The 15,313-nt window shown below is 44.5% G+C and overlaps 1 protein-coding gene across 1 annotated transcript in view; it reads right to left on the bottom strand.

The window, feature by feature from the left end:
• Window positions 1-6,357, bottom strand: part of pacsin1b (protein kinase C and casein kinase substrate in neurons 1b) — a 239,756-nt gene extending 233,399 nt beyond the window's left edge. The window contains exon 1 of the mRNA XM_080210232.1: window positions 6,222-6,357. The gene's annotated coding sequence lies outside the window, so the exon portion shown is untranslated. The remainder of the gene's footprint in view (window positions 1-6,221) is intronic.
• Between the last annotated feature and the right edge of the window lie 8,956 nt (window positions 6,358-15,313).

The raw sequence follows: 15,313 nt of genomic DNA, 5'->3' as shown, positions 1-15,313 counted from the left end.
GCTGCCTTTTGATCACATTCAATGTTTTGGCATCAACTACTTCCTGTGGTAATGAATTCCACAGGCTCCCCACTCTTTGGGTGAAGAACTATCTCTTCATCTCCGTCTTAAATGATCTACCCCGAATCCTCAGACTGTGACCCCTAGTTCTGGACTCCCCCACCATCAGGAACACCCTCTCTGCATCCACCCTGTCCAGATCTGTTAGAATTCTCTAAGTCTCTATGGGATTCCCCCCTCATTCATCTGGATGCCAGTGAAAACAATTCTAATCTAGTCAATCTCTCTGATGACCATGAAGATATTGTCAATTATTGGAAAAACCCATCTGGTTCACTAATGTCCTTTAGGGGACGAAATCTGCCCTCCTTACCCAGTCTGGTCTACATGTGACTCCAGAGCTATACTGCCCTCAAACACACTCTCAATTGTCCTACAACTACGGATGGGCAAAAAATGCTGGCCAATCAGTGATGCCCATGACCCTCAAACCCTCAATTCCTGGCTTGGGTCACTGACTGTGTGGAATTTGCACGTTCTCCCCGTGTCTGCATGGGTTTCCTCTGGTTGCTCCGGTTTCCTCCCTCAGTCCAAAAATGTACAGGTTAGGTACATTGGCCATGCTAAATTGCCCTTTACTGTCAGGGGAATGAGCTAGGTTAAATGCATAGGGTTGTGGGGGTGGGGCCTTGGTGAGATTGTGGTTGATGCAGACTTGATGGGCTGAATGGCCTCCTTCTGCACTGTAATGTTCCAGGATTCTAGGAATGAATAAGAAGAAACCCAACATAACCTACTTCAAAGACGTTCCATTATTTCTCCCATCTCTCTGCCTCTAAGAGACCAGCATTTGCTTTGGTTACTCTCCTTTTTATATACTTGTAAAAGCTCTATGCCATGGTTTCATATGCCAGACTAGTGTATTCTCACATTCTATTTCTTCCCTTTTTAATCAATGTTTTGGTCACCTTTGACTGGTTTTGAAAACTTTCCCAATCCTCAGGCTAGTACTGTTATTTGATGTAGTATAAGCCTCTTCCTTGAATCTAATATATACTTATAATTCCCTAGTGAGTCATGAATGGGTCTTTCTTGATTCTTGCTGAGTGTTTTTTAATGTATCTTGTTGAAAATTTTCAGTCATTTCTTTAAATGCTACCTATTGTTTATTTAGCACCATATTTTTTAGTCTAGTTATCCAATCAATCTTAGTCCTGCCGATGTAATTGACTTTGTTTATGTTTAAGATTCTTGTTTTTTACTGGTGTATATTACTCCCAACCTTAATGTGAAATTCAATTGCATAATGATCATTTTTCCCCCCGAGGATCTTTTATTATGAGACTAGTAATTAGCCCTGTCTCATTACAATACCCAGTCTAAAATAACTTCATCCCTAGTTGGTTCCACAATACCAGAATACTGAAAAAACTGTTTCTCAGAATTCAATCACGCCATCAAATCCACTGTTTCCGTAAAGAATTTCCAACATTAAGGTCTTTTTTGAAATTTGCTACTCTCCCAGAGGTAAGTAGCTGTAGAAATAATTGAAGTTTATCCTCAACCTCAGTCCTTCCCAGCCAAGCAGGTGAAAATGCCAAGTGTCTACACAACATTATAATTTACAGAACAAGGTCTCGAACAGCCATATTCACAAAGGTATTGCAGCCATCATTAAAGTTGGAAGTTTTGATCTTTGTCTACCTTTTGATCCTGTCCTGAGAGGACATTCACACAACTTCTTTTAAAAGTTAATTAATACAATTATGTTGTGATAACTATCAGCGTGTAGTTTGTGCAACTCCCAAGTACAAAGGCCAAAAAACCCTTCCTGTTAAATGCTATAAACTCAGCTGTGCAGTGCCTATTTATAGGGTGCTAACTTTGCCTACTGTGCTCCCAATATGGTGGGCAGGAAGCATCCATTCGTTTCTGGCTGGAGATGCAATGCAAGACACGTATAATCGAAGCACAGCGCTTACATGAACACACCTTACCCCATCCAAACTTGTACATTCATCTATACTTGGGCGGCACAGTGGCACACAGTGCCAGGGACCTGGGTTCAATTCCCGGCTTGGGTCACTGTATGGAGTTTGTATGTTCTCCACACATCTGTGTGGGTTTCCTCCGGGTGCTCTGGTTTCCTCCCACAGTCCGAAAGATGTGCTGGTTAGGTGAACTGGCCGTGCTAAATTCTCCCTCAGTGTAACCGAACAGGCACCAGAGTGTGGTGACTAGGGGATTTTCACAGTAACTTCATTGCAGTGTTAATGGAAGCCTACTTGTGACTAATAAATAAATAAACAAACAAGCCTGTCCAGCATGAAAACTATCAATGAAATTCTCCCCGCTGCTAAGATCCCTGGAACACCACAGGCCTCTGGCATTGATAACCTATCCCTGTTCTTACATTACTTCTACTGTCCTGACACCCCTGTAATTTCTCAGTTGCAGTTACCCTGGCTTATCTAATGAAGAGATTTCTGACTACTGGGATTAATGCTAACCTTCGTGCTGACCTTGGATTTCTTTGCAACTTCCAAACAGGTCCCAGGCTTTTCAATCTTCAAATAACCTTCACTGTCTGATCCATATATTGATCAAGAAAATTCTCCCAGCTGATCATCAATCACAGTTTCTCTAACAAACCAGGTTGTCAAATGGTGCCTGATTTCCTGATCATGCAACCAGTGAGCAAGAAGGGAACCCTCATTATATGCTGACGACACCAAAGTTGGAGGAGTTGTAGACAGTGAGGATGGATGTTACAGTTTGCAAAGGGACATAGATAAGCTGCAGAGCTGGGCCGAGAGGTGGCAAATGGAGTTTAATACGGAAAAGTGTGAGGTGATTCACTTTGGTAAGAGTAACAGGAGTACAGAATATAGGGCTAATGGAAGGACTCTTAGTAGTGTTGATGAGCAGAGCGATCTCGGGGTACATGTGCATAGCTCCCTGAAAGTTGGCACCCAGGTTAATAAGGTTGTTAAGAAGGCGGACGGTGTGTTAGCTTTTATTGGTAGACGGATTGAATTTCGGAGCCGTGAGGCCATGTTACAACTGTACAAAATTCTGGTGCGGCCGCACTTGGAATATTGCGTACAGTTCTGGTCGCCGCATTATAAGAAAGATGTGGAGGCATTGGAAAGGGTGCAGAGGAAGTTTACCAGGATGTTGCCTGGTATGGTGGGAAGGTCTTATGAGGAAAGGCTGAGGGACTTGAGGTTATTTTCATTAGAGAGAAGAACGTTATGAGGTGACCTGATTGAGGCATACAAGATGATCAAAGGATTGGATAGGGTGGACAGTAAGAGCCTTTTTCCTCAGATGGTGATGGCTAACATGAGGGGACATAGCTTTAAATTAAGGGGTGGTAGTTATAGGACGGATGTCAGAGGTAGGTTCTTTACTCAGAGGGTAGTAAGGGCGTGGAATGCCCTGCCTGCAGCAGTTGTGGACTCACCAACTTTAAGGGCGTTCAAATGGTCAGTGGATAGGCATATGGGTAACATTGGAATAGTTTAGGTTAGAGGGTCATTAGATTGGTTCCACTGGTTGGCGCAACATCGAGGGCCGAAGGGCCTGTACTGCGCTGTAATGTTCTACGTTCTATTATTAGCTTGAAATGTGCTAACTGGAATATTAGTAAAGACAGGCAAAATATGAACAATAAATTGACATCCAGGATTAACGTTTGAAAAAGGCATTAGGCCTTCCACTCAATTTTCTCCATCCAATCTATTCAAATCGTACGACATTTACCGGTTCTCTGAAAAACATTCACTCAGCCCTTTTCATTCCATCCTCCTACAATCCCCATTCCAACCTTTGACTTCTTTTAAAGTTATGAAATACTATGATGTCTCACAACTGTCTCCCTGTTTAGAAGCCATTTAATGAGCCACAGTACTAGGACTGCACAACCAAAGTCACCAACATCCATCCTGGCATTCTGTTCTTTCTTACTTTTTTGTTAACACTATCATTCATGTCATCGCTTCATGTCTAGAGAAATGCACACTCAAGGGGCAGGATTTTCACTGTGGGCTTCTGAACTCTGCCATCACGCTCAGATGAGGATGTCGGAAACACTGAGAAACCGTCACTCACAGAGATTTGCCCCAATTAAGGATGGCAGGCATGCTCTTGAAGCTGGAAGGCCAATCAGATACTCTCCAGCTTGAAAGCTGCAGCTTGTGGCCAGTAAGTGAGAGAGAAGGCACACCAAAATGGACAAATTCTCTCTCAACTTCTTTAAAGTTAAAAACAGATTTAGAAGCTAGGCCTCTGGGAGAAAGCCTTGTACAAGCTGCTTGCAGGTTTTGTTGCATCTAGGCCTCGAAGGCTGTCTGCAGCACTTGTTCCCCTATCTGCCACTGGAAGGCCACGTCAAAGCAGCTAACCTGTTACCTGCAGGGACCTGGAGGACAACAGGGAAATCTGACTTAGCTTCCATTAACAGGCCTTATTAAGGTTTTGAGCTTGGCTTCCCATCACTTGCGGCTTCCAGTAGTTGGGAAACCTGGAAATGCAGGTAGTGCAGACAGCCCACTAATTTCAATAGTCGAGGTAGGAAACTGGCGACCGATGGGTTCTGGAAGCATGTAACAGGAGCAGAGAGTTTGTGATCTTGCAGGTGTGTGGCAGATGACTTCCAGGGTTGGAAACACAATGGGAAGCTAGAGAGGGTGAGATGTCATGGAGGCTGTGGAGGTAGAGGAAAATGGGAAAGGACATTATGGGGGTGGGGGGACACAGGAGAATCTTTAAATTAGCGACTTTTTAGGTCACAAAACAAAATCTAACGTTTTCATGAAGAATATAAGTTATTAAAAGGGAACACCCTCCACAACAGACAGTAGATCACCATAAATTACTTTAGCAAATAAGTGAATACTTGAACTCTGTCTGTACAGATATTGGTCTACTTGGAAGCTGTACAGTGTTTGAATAGTTGATCTTTCTGATCAATCTCCTCATGTGAAAACACGGTGGCACAGTGGGCGGCACAATTGCACAATGGTTAGCACTGCAGCCTCACAGCGCCAGGGACTCAGGTTCAATTCCCAGCTTGGGTCACTGTCTGTGTGGAGTCTGCATATCCTCCCCCTGTCTGCATGGGTTTCTTCCGGATGCTCCGGTTTCCTCCTACAGTCTGAAAGATGTGTGGGTTCGGTAGATTGGCCGTGCTAAATTGACCCTTGGTGTCAGGGGACTATAGTAGTCATGATGTGGGTATGCCGGCGTTGGACTGGCGTAAACACAGTAAAAAGTCTGACAACACCAGGTTTTAGTCCAACCTATTTATTTGATAATATACTCACTAGCTTTCAGGGTTACCCCCTTCGTCAGGTGAATGGAGAGTTCTGGCCTCAGACAGAGCATATAAAGCTTTATATGCTCTGTCTGAGGCCAGAACTCTCCATTCACCTGACGAAGGGGGTAACCCTGAAAGCTAGTGAGTATATTATCAAATAAATAGGTTGGACTAAAACCTGGTGTTGTCAGACTTTTTACTGTGTCAGGGGACTAGCCAGAGTAAATGCATGGGGTTACGGGGATAGGGCCAGGGTGGGATAGTGGTCAGTGCAGACTCGATGGGCTGAATGGCCTCCTTCTGCACTGTAGGATTCTATGACTTACATATGACTTGAGGAGATAAACTGATGCTCGTGCCAAACAAAAATAGCCAGGCTGCCATTTTGCTCTGGATATTTACAAATTAAACCCCATATCCACTTTCTTGCCCCACCTCATGAACAAGCCTTGCGGCCTTCCTCCAACACTGGAGACAGTTCGGAATCAGAGACTTAAAAGCCACAAAAAAGGCTTTCAAGCAAATCTGCATGAACAATCACACATATGTAGTTATTTCAGAGTTGCTTCACTGTAATTGGATCTAATTCAGAGCTTTCCACATCCACTGCAAATAAGCACAAAACATAAGACTCATTTTAAAGTTATCGAATTAGAACAGAGCACTGTACTTCTTATTCAGAGGTGCCATTTATACTTTCAAATTGTTTTCTAGATGCTTCAGCTTTTGCGGATCCTGTAGTTCTCGTATAAACAATGAAGCCATTATCCAATTTTCATGGGTTTCAAATATTGCAACACAGTGCCATGTTGCAATCTCCCTACTTTCAGCAATATATTTCCATACAGTCACCTGCTGGTTCCAAATTCTGGCAGAAATCTCAGTAATTAAACAAACATACCTTGTGGAAAAATTAGCTAAGGGTTAGATTTCCATTCAGACTTCGAGGCTTAATCACAGTCAGGTCTAGTGGGACAGGCACAGCTCCACAACCTGGAACATAGAATGCTGATGTTAACCACCGCCTCACAAAACAAGCTTTTTTCCAAACAAAGTCACATGGAAAATCCAGCAGATGAGAGTCAAAGATCACCAAGCAGATTACAGTGGAATTTCACAGCCACCAATCAGCTCTCCCCAGCTACCAGGGGACTCGTAATGATGCAAAGGTGAAATGTTAATATGGAATTGCAAAAGAAAACATTTGAAAAACTGCAAGCGCGGCTGATGATAAAAGAACTTTTAGACCAAGTAGCTCTTTCTGATCAATGCAAATTGAATCCTGGATATTATTTAATCGTGATGAACTCATTCATATCAGAGCAGGATAAATAATCTTTAATGAAATAACTTTGAATTGTCAGGGACACATTATTGTGGATTAATGGTCAATCTCTTCAATCTATTTCCTTAATTAAATGAACACATTTTTTGGATATTACCATGCCTTCAATCACTGATTTCACCCCGATATTTCTCCCTATTTGTTTGCATTCTTTTCCGACAATTGTTTTGTTATCATAATCTGTTCACAGGTATGACGTTTGGAATGCGAAGTATACATGGTATTGTACGGAATAGCTTTCCATTCAATACAGACAGAATATCGTTGGGGTGGCACTGTGGTAAGCACTGCTACCTCAGCGCCAGGTATCCAGGTTCAATTCTGGCCTTGGATCACTGTCTGTGTGGAATCTGCACATTCTCCCCGTGTCTGCGTGGGTTCCCTCCAGGTGCTCCGGTTTCTTCCCACAGTCCAAAGATGTGCGACTTAGGGTTGATTGGCCATTTTACATTGACCCTAGTGTTAAGGGATTAGCAGTGTAAATACGTGCGGTTATGGGAAAAGGGCCTGGTGGGATTGTGGTCGGTGCACACTCGATGGGCCGAATGGCCTCCTTCTGCTCTGTAGGGACTCTAAAATGGGTAGAGTTATTTAGAATTAATGGCGCAGCCACCCTCCTGTCTCCCAAATGGCTCCAGCACGATATGAAATTCCTTCTGTTCAACTCTGAAAGAAAGATATAATTCAAAACAGACAGATTAAAATATATTGAAACTGGGAATAAGAGCAGGAGAAATATTGCTAATAGCCCCAACTGCTTGGCAGTCGAATAACTCTTTTCAAATGCACTGTCCCACCAGTCGATCGGCGTGGTGAGCTGGCAAGATCGGGAGAGAGGCAAAATATCAGGTTTGCAGCCAGTTTTTCACCTCTTACAACGTTACTGGCCCCATTTCACTTTGAAGCTGATTTCAACATTCATTATATAACTTAAATATAATTAGTGAGTCCCAGACACTATAGTCTGTGCTCACTCACACTTACCAGCACAGCTATTGTTAGAGTGTAACCGGTGACAACTTTGTATTGGTTGTAATGTGATCAATGGGAACAAGATGTAAGGGTCAGCTGACCCAGTAAACCATGGAGCCAATTAGAGTGATGTAATAGTCAGTTGACCAGCTGCTTCGCTATAAATAAGGTACTATGTAGAATTGTGGTGAGCTTGGATTGGCTGAGGGTGAATCCAATCTTTATTAAACCTTTTCTTTGATTTATATGTTGGAGTAAGTTTTGTTGTATTTTTGTACCTGCATTTCGAAGAGTTCCTTCTGAAGAAACACTCACCAGGTGGGATTACAGTTGGGGACAGGGTCGGGCAGTGCTCCTGGGGTGAGAATCACATTTGGGCTTTTTTTCTTAGTGCTTTTTTCAATAGCTCGCCCAAAAACAGCACGATTCTCTCCTGTTTTCACACTTGTTTGGTAATGTTTCCCCCTGAACTCCTCCCAACTGTCACCCAGGCCAATCGGTGCTCCCACCCACCCAATACAGAGTACTCCCCCCAATGTTGAATACAACCCCCTCCCAATGCAGATACACCACTCCCCTGATGTAGAGTACTCCATTCCCTGTCCACCACCCCCCTGCCTCCCCCAAAATGGGTCTGCCCTCAAATCAAGGACCTGACTCTTCAGGCCCTGCCTCCTTGGCACTGCCCAATGCCCAGTGAGACCAGTGGGCAATGCCAGGGTGCCCAATGGGAAGTGCTTGGCTGGCAATGCCAGAAGGGCACTGTCCAGCCCTGTCCATCACTCTGGGGGGAGACAGGGGGCTTCAATGGCCTCCAGTACCAAAGGCTAAGCCATTACATCTGCTCCCCATTGGTGGGGACCAGTCTCGCCAGTGAGGACCTTGACCGGAATGCAGGTAAGTGCGAGTGAGCCCGGACAATTGTGTCTGGAACTCACTAATTATATTTAAGTTACATCATGAATATTGAAATTGGCTTAGCATGATTTATGGGCACAAAGCCAACTTTGCCAGCAAGATACAGCCAGTAACATCGCAAGAGGCAGGAAAAAACCAGGTGCAAGCCCAGTTTCTTGCCTCTCGCCTAATCTTGCTGACTCACTACACCAAATGACTGATGAGATGAGCCCATAAGATTGCCCTCTTTTTGGTAAGGTAACCCCCTTATTTTTTAAGGGCACAATTTCTAAGCTTTTCATCTTGTATTCATCGGGATGAGTGAAAAGCTTGGACCACATGCCTTTTTTCAGCAATAATCAGTTTTATATGACCAACTAAATCTGTGAATGGTAATTTATGAAAATTTTGATTTCATTTCATTTATTATTTTCACTTGTATTAACATACAGTGAAAAGTATTATTTCTTGTGCACTATATAGACAAAGAATACCATTCATAGAGAAGCAAAGGAGAGAGTGCAGAATGTAGTTTTACAGTCATAGCTAGGGTGTCGAAAAATCAACTTAATGCGAGGCAAGTCCATTCAAAAGTCTGACATCAGCAGGGAAGAAGCTGTTTTTGAATCGTTTGGAACATGACCTCAAACTTTTGTATCTGTGGAAGGTGGAAGAGAGAACGTCAAGGATGTGTGGGGTCCTAAATTATGCTGGCTGCTTTGCCGAGGCAGCAGGTAGTGTAGACAGAGTCAATGGACGGGAGGCTGGTTTGCGTGACGGATTGGGCTACATTCACGATATTTTGTAGTTCCTTGTGGTCTTGGGCAGAGCAGGAACCATACCAAGCTGTGATACAACCAGAAGGAATGTTTTCTATGCATTTCGATGTCCATCCTCAAATCCCAAGTAAGTTATTTAAGTAAGAAATCAGTGTTTTCAAGAAGCTGACTTTCTGGGGCTATTATGAACATTTCATGCAGCCTGGTTGTAAGATATTTCATTTTTAAATGAGGTGTCACAGTACTGTAATGAATTGAGCAGCCTGCTCATATTCACCGTCTGGGCTGACATATGAAGGATGTTTACTGGAGTCAGGTACACATGTCAAACAACAGCTGTTGATCCAAATGCATTATTGGCATCTGGAAAGATGGATGAAATGGGGAGTAATGGCGAATAATGCATGTGACCAGCATCAGACAGGGTCAACTGCAGGACAATAGCAAGGATAAGTGTCAACAATTTAACAAACTCAGTTCCCAGATCTGAAAGTCTGAAATATAAATTTACCAAACATTTTGCACTTTTTTTCTGGTCTCCAATTATACCCCAGCAAATGGGGTAGTAAAATATCTCTATCCACTAAGAGATACACAAAAACAACCTGAGCCAAAGTAGCAGAAATCAGGAATATGGATGGAAAGAGTGACATTTGCCATAGTTTGGTATCAATATACTTTGCCACAAAGTAGTCACACAAATTGTTCCAAGTGAAGAGCTGCGCAGATCAAATCTGATGCGGATGTGCCGGCGTTGGACTGGGGTAAACACAGTAAAAAGTCTGACAACACCAGGTTTTAGTCTAACCGATTTATTTGATAGTCCATTCACCTGACGAAGGGACTAACCCAAAAGCTTGTGCGTTTACTATCAAATGAATCGGTTGGACTAAAACCTGGTGTTGTCAGACTTTTTACCAGATCAAATCTGGCACTGAAGCAGTTCTGATCAGGTGCTTTCCACCAGAAAGCACAGTCAAGAGGGGATTTTCCAGCCTTGTTGTGGCAGGACCGATCACAGGACATAAGCCCATCCTGAAAGTCCATTGAATTTTGAAGAGTTGGGTGGTGCTGGGGATGGGCGGGGTCGGAAATACCACCCTATGGGTCGAACAGTTGGGTAAAGGTAGGTTTTCTCGCTGCTCCTTTCAGCAAGGTAAGTCATGGGAATTTATGGCATCCTGTGCAAAACAGAGTTCCCACAAGACAATGTGAATCTTATTAGTTGGAGGGGTGTGAAGTCTCAACTTGGCTGCTAAGCTTGAGGGGCGCCATTGCGTAGGCGCCCCGATCTCCCAGTAGACTGTGTACACCTATCACCGTGGCACTGCCAACCTGGCACTGACTACCAGGCACTCTGGCACTGCCGTGAGGGCAGGACAGATCTCCCCAACTGGGAGATCTGTCACTCCCCCATCAACCCCAGACATCGCCCCGCCCTCCTGGTCGCCATGCCACCGGCCGATTGCAACCCCCACCTTCTCGGCTGATGGCCTCTGCCTTCCTCCCGACCAATTGCCATCCCAGACAATTGCGTTCCCCCCCTCCCAAACCCACAATCACCACTCCAGCCAGTGAGTCCTGTCCCTCTGCAGGATTCCCCACTTCCTATTCCCCTGCTCCCAACATCAGGCTCTACTTCAGATCCTGCCCCCTTGGCAGTGCCAGGGTGCCTGGTAGTCAGTGCCAGGGTGCCTGGTAGTGCCAGGGTGCCAGATGGGCACCTAAGACTGTCATTGCCTGATCCTGTACCCAACCACCTAGGGGTATCAATGGTCTCCTGTCACACTGGCAAAGTCATCACACCTGGCTCCATTGTGGGGGCCATTTGTGATCCTCGCCAATATGGGCCTTGACCAGCTAGGAGGCTAAGGTAAGTGAGCCTGGACGATAGCGTCAAGGGCTCATTAATGACATGCTTATCATGTAATTAATATTGAAATTAGCCTCATGCCTTCTCTGAGCACTGGGCTGATTTCGCCAGCAAACTGGACCAGCAAGGTCATGTGAGGTGATAAACTGGGTGCAAGCCTGATTTTTTTTTTTGCTTCCTCCCTATCTTACTGGCTCACCAAACCAATCGACTGTCTTGGCAAGCCAGTAAGATCGCACCCTTAGAATCTTTTTGAGAAATGCGGGCAATCGGGGAGATGTCAGCCACATGCCTGTTTGTCTCTTCCAAAAATCAAGTTCAATGCATCACTGGTAAGTAGACCATTTTGTATCACTAATCTAGGGCTCTTGGCCAGGTAATAGCATATCTTAAAATAGAAAATGCTATAAATCAGCAGGTCTGCCGGTATCTGTGGAAAGAGAAACAGAGTGAATGTTTTCAGTCCAATGTGATTCTTATTTGGATCTGGTCTCACCACAAGTGCCACCTGACCTGCTGAGTTTTTCTAGCAATTTTGTTTTAGTTTCAGATTTCCAGCATCTCCAGTATATTGCTTTTATTTTAATGACATGGGCAGCATGGTGGCACAGCGGTTAGCACTGCTGCTTCACAGTGCCAGGGACGTGGGTTTGATTCCCACTTGAATCACTGTGTGGAGTTTGCACATTCTCCTCGTGTCTGCGTGGGTCTCCTCCAGGTGCTCCAGTTTCCTCTCACAGTCTGAAAGAGGTGCTGTGTAGGTGGATTGACCATGCTAAATTCAGTGTACCGGAACAGGCACCAGAGTGTGGCAACTAGGGAATTTTCACAGTGACTTCATTGCAGTGTTAATGTAAGCCTGCTTGTGACAGTAATAAAGTTTTTTAAAAAAAAAGTTATGTCTGAGGTGGGAGGAGAGGGAGGGGGGAAAGAAAATTGGGAAAGCAAAATCTCCATTATATTGTCCCTCAAACAGAAAGGGACAATATAATCAGTGAACTCAACTAAAACAACATTGAAACAAAATGAGAATTGTTTGTGATAACATATTTCAGTTGAATCTGCCCATCAATTGGTTTAGGGGCACATAATAGCAGGCGTACCATTAGTAAGCATTATCAGATGGCCTTTGGAGATTGTATATCAGGCTGAAAGCCAGGATCAGGGAAACCACAGTAAATCACAATTGCTGTAAATTCACACTCCAATTATCAAAATGTATTTCAAGGATTGAGTGCCGATTTCTCCATGAACTTTTGTGAGCAGTTACTCCAAGACTATTAACAAGACCTGCGGTTTGTCTGCTAGATTTTACTTTTGGAATTTATCCAGGGAGATTTTCTGTGATATGAACTGCAGATATAGAACGACTACACAGATCAGAGCAAAGTTAAAGAGCTGTTCAGGAGAGACGTGACATAAGTTCTTTTCCTTTCACTGGAGGAGGGTTAGGTCAGAACGTACACCCACCATGTCAATCCTGCTGTGAGTCTAATCTGTTGTCAGATATTATGCATAGTTCAGTAGGGCTCATGGTGAGATTCTGAGTCTTGTATAGTTTAATGATAAATGTTTATTAACTACTGGTAACTATATCAGCAAGATTTAAGCTAGGAGCTGTCTCCATGCATGTCTCTACACACGTTTCTGTCCAGTACATGTCTGCCCTCTAGACTTAGGCCATGGGCATCCCTTTACATCACACTGTAGGTGGGTACTGTACCCAGTAATATTAACTCTTTCTGTGCCAGGCCGTTATATTACACAATCCATTTCTCACTATATTGCTGGATTCAATCTCTCAGCATGAATCCTGCCACAAAGAGGGAGCGCGGCCTTTGCTGAAGTGGAAGATCAAACAGTACTGCAGAGGGACACTCACAGAGCGCCGCATGAGACACTGAGTGCCCGGTTGATGAGAGCAGAACTGTCCAGAAGACTTATTAAACATTTTAAATGAGGACTCTGACTGGAACGAGTGAGTGACTGTGTGTTGCTGTCTCTTTGTAACCTCCCCTGGTAGTTTCTGATGTCGGTAGGGTAGAAGGAAGCCAAGACTTCCCAGCCATTGTTTACATGGTCAGCAACCTTTCCAAATGTGGTGAGGGAAGGATATCTAAGTCTGAGTGAGAATGCATCAATAAGCCCCACAATCTGATTTTCCAATACTACAGGAGCGGTGCGGTGGAACAGTGGTTAGCGCTGCTGCCTCACAGCGCCAGGGACCCAGTTCAATTCCCAGCTTAGGTGACTGTCTGTGTGGACTTTGCACGTTCTCCCTGTGTCTGCATTGGTTTCCTCCAGGTGCTCTGATTTCCTTCCACAGTCCAATGATGTGCAGTTAGATGGACTGGCTATGCTAAATTGTCCCTTAGTGTCAGGGGGACTAGCTAGGGTAAATGCATGGGGTTATGGGGATAGGATCTGGGTGGGATTGTGGTCGGTGCAGACTTGATGGGCTGAATGGCTTACTTCTGTACTGTAGGATTCTATGACTCTACAACCCACGATCTAACATGGAGAGCTCAATTTTAATGCATTTGCATCTCATCACTCCCTGAATTCATTTCCCCATGTCAAATTAAATTCCCACATCAGCGTGACTTCAGAATGGCATGATTTACGACTGCCTTTAAAAGGTGTCCACCTGGTCAGCTGAACCTCAAAGTGGTCTCGGAATTGAGCACACATAATTCTATGCATTGCTCACAAAGATCACCCCAAGGGCATCAGGGTAGAGGCGCTACCCATTTGAGTGGTGGGGGTGAAGGACAACAGAACATGCTACTGGCTTTTTCCCAACTGGCTTTTAGAGTGGTGCTGGGAAAGGGCTCCAGTATGGGTAGGGTTGGAGTGTTTAGGGAGAGGGGACAAGGCAGCACAGGCTGATGGAAGGATGCAAACACACGGAGGGGGTAAAGGAAGTGGCCACGCACTTGAAAAATCTTGATAAATGTGAGTATCTGTCCCCAGCTGAGACCACTCAGCAGCAGCTCCATTGACATGCTTGGAGTCAGGCTTCTGAAGCATTTTTGCCCACTCAAGCAACGAATAAGCCTGAATGTGTCACCAAATGCTCAAGAACTCATCACCCCTCAGGTGCAGACAGCAAATTACTGAGTTTTAGGAAGCAGCAGAACAATTGGATGACTGGGCAAGTTGTCGAATCTCCATGTGAAAGGTAGACATGGAACAGCGACAGATGGAGGCACTCAGAGCCCCCTGCCATGTATTAATTCAGGTTTAGACCAAACCCCTTGTGGTTTAAGCGAACAGTACAGCCTTATAGGGCAGGTTAGGGCAGTGCCTGTTGGAGTCTGACTCAGACTCAGTAGATTCCTTGCCTCCAGCAATCCTCTGACTGTTGGATGGAGTGGCAGATGGAGTTTAACCCTGATAAGTGTGAGGTGATTCATTTTGGTAGGACAAACTTGAATGCGGATTACAGGGTCAATGAAAGGGTTCTGAGGAGTGTGGTGGAACAGAGAGATCTTGGGGTTCATATCCACAGATCTCTGAAGGTTGCCACTCAAATGGATAGAGCTGTGAAGAAGACTTATAGTGTGTTAACATTTATTAACGGGGCTTGAGTTTAAGAGCCGTGGGATTATGCTGCAACTACACTGGACGTTGGTGAGACCACATTTGGAATATTGTGTTCAGTTCTGGTCACCTCACTATAAGAAGGATGTGGAAACATTGGAGACAGTGCAGAGGAGATTTACCAGGACGCTGCCTGGTTTGGAGAGTAGGTCTTATGAGGAAAGGTTGAGGGAGCTGGGGCTTTTCTCTTTAGAGCAGAGGAGGATGAGAGGTGACTTAATAGAGGTTTATAAGATGATGAGGGGGATAGATACAGTGGATGTGCAGAGACTATTTCCTCAGGTGGATGTAGTTGTTATTAGGGGGCATAACTATAAGGTTCATTGTGGGAGATATAGGAGGGATGTCCAAAGTAGATTCTTCACTCAGTGGTTGGGATGTGGAATAGACTGCCTGCTGTGATAGTGGAGTCGGACACTTTAGGAACTTTCAAGTGGTTATTGGGTAGGCACATGGAGCACACCAGAATGATAGGGAGTGGGATAGCTTGATCTTGGGTTCGGACATAGCTCGGCACAACATTG

This window comes from Carcharhinus amblyrhynchos, chromosome 22, assembly GCF_965287045.1.
Source record: "Carcharhinus amblyrhynchos chromosome 22, sCarAmb.v2.hapA, whole genome shotgun sequence".
NCBI lineage: Eukaryota > Metazoa > Chordata > Chondrichthyes > Carcharhiniformes > Carcharhinidae > Carcharhinus > Carcharhinus amblyrhynchos.
Note: the sequence above shows the minus strand (reverse complement) of the source record. Positions and strands in the feature narration are given on the sequence as shown.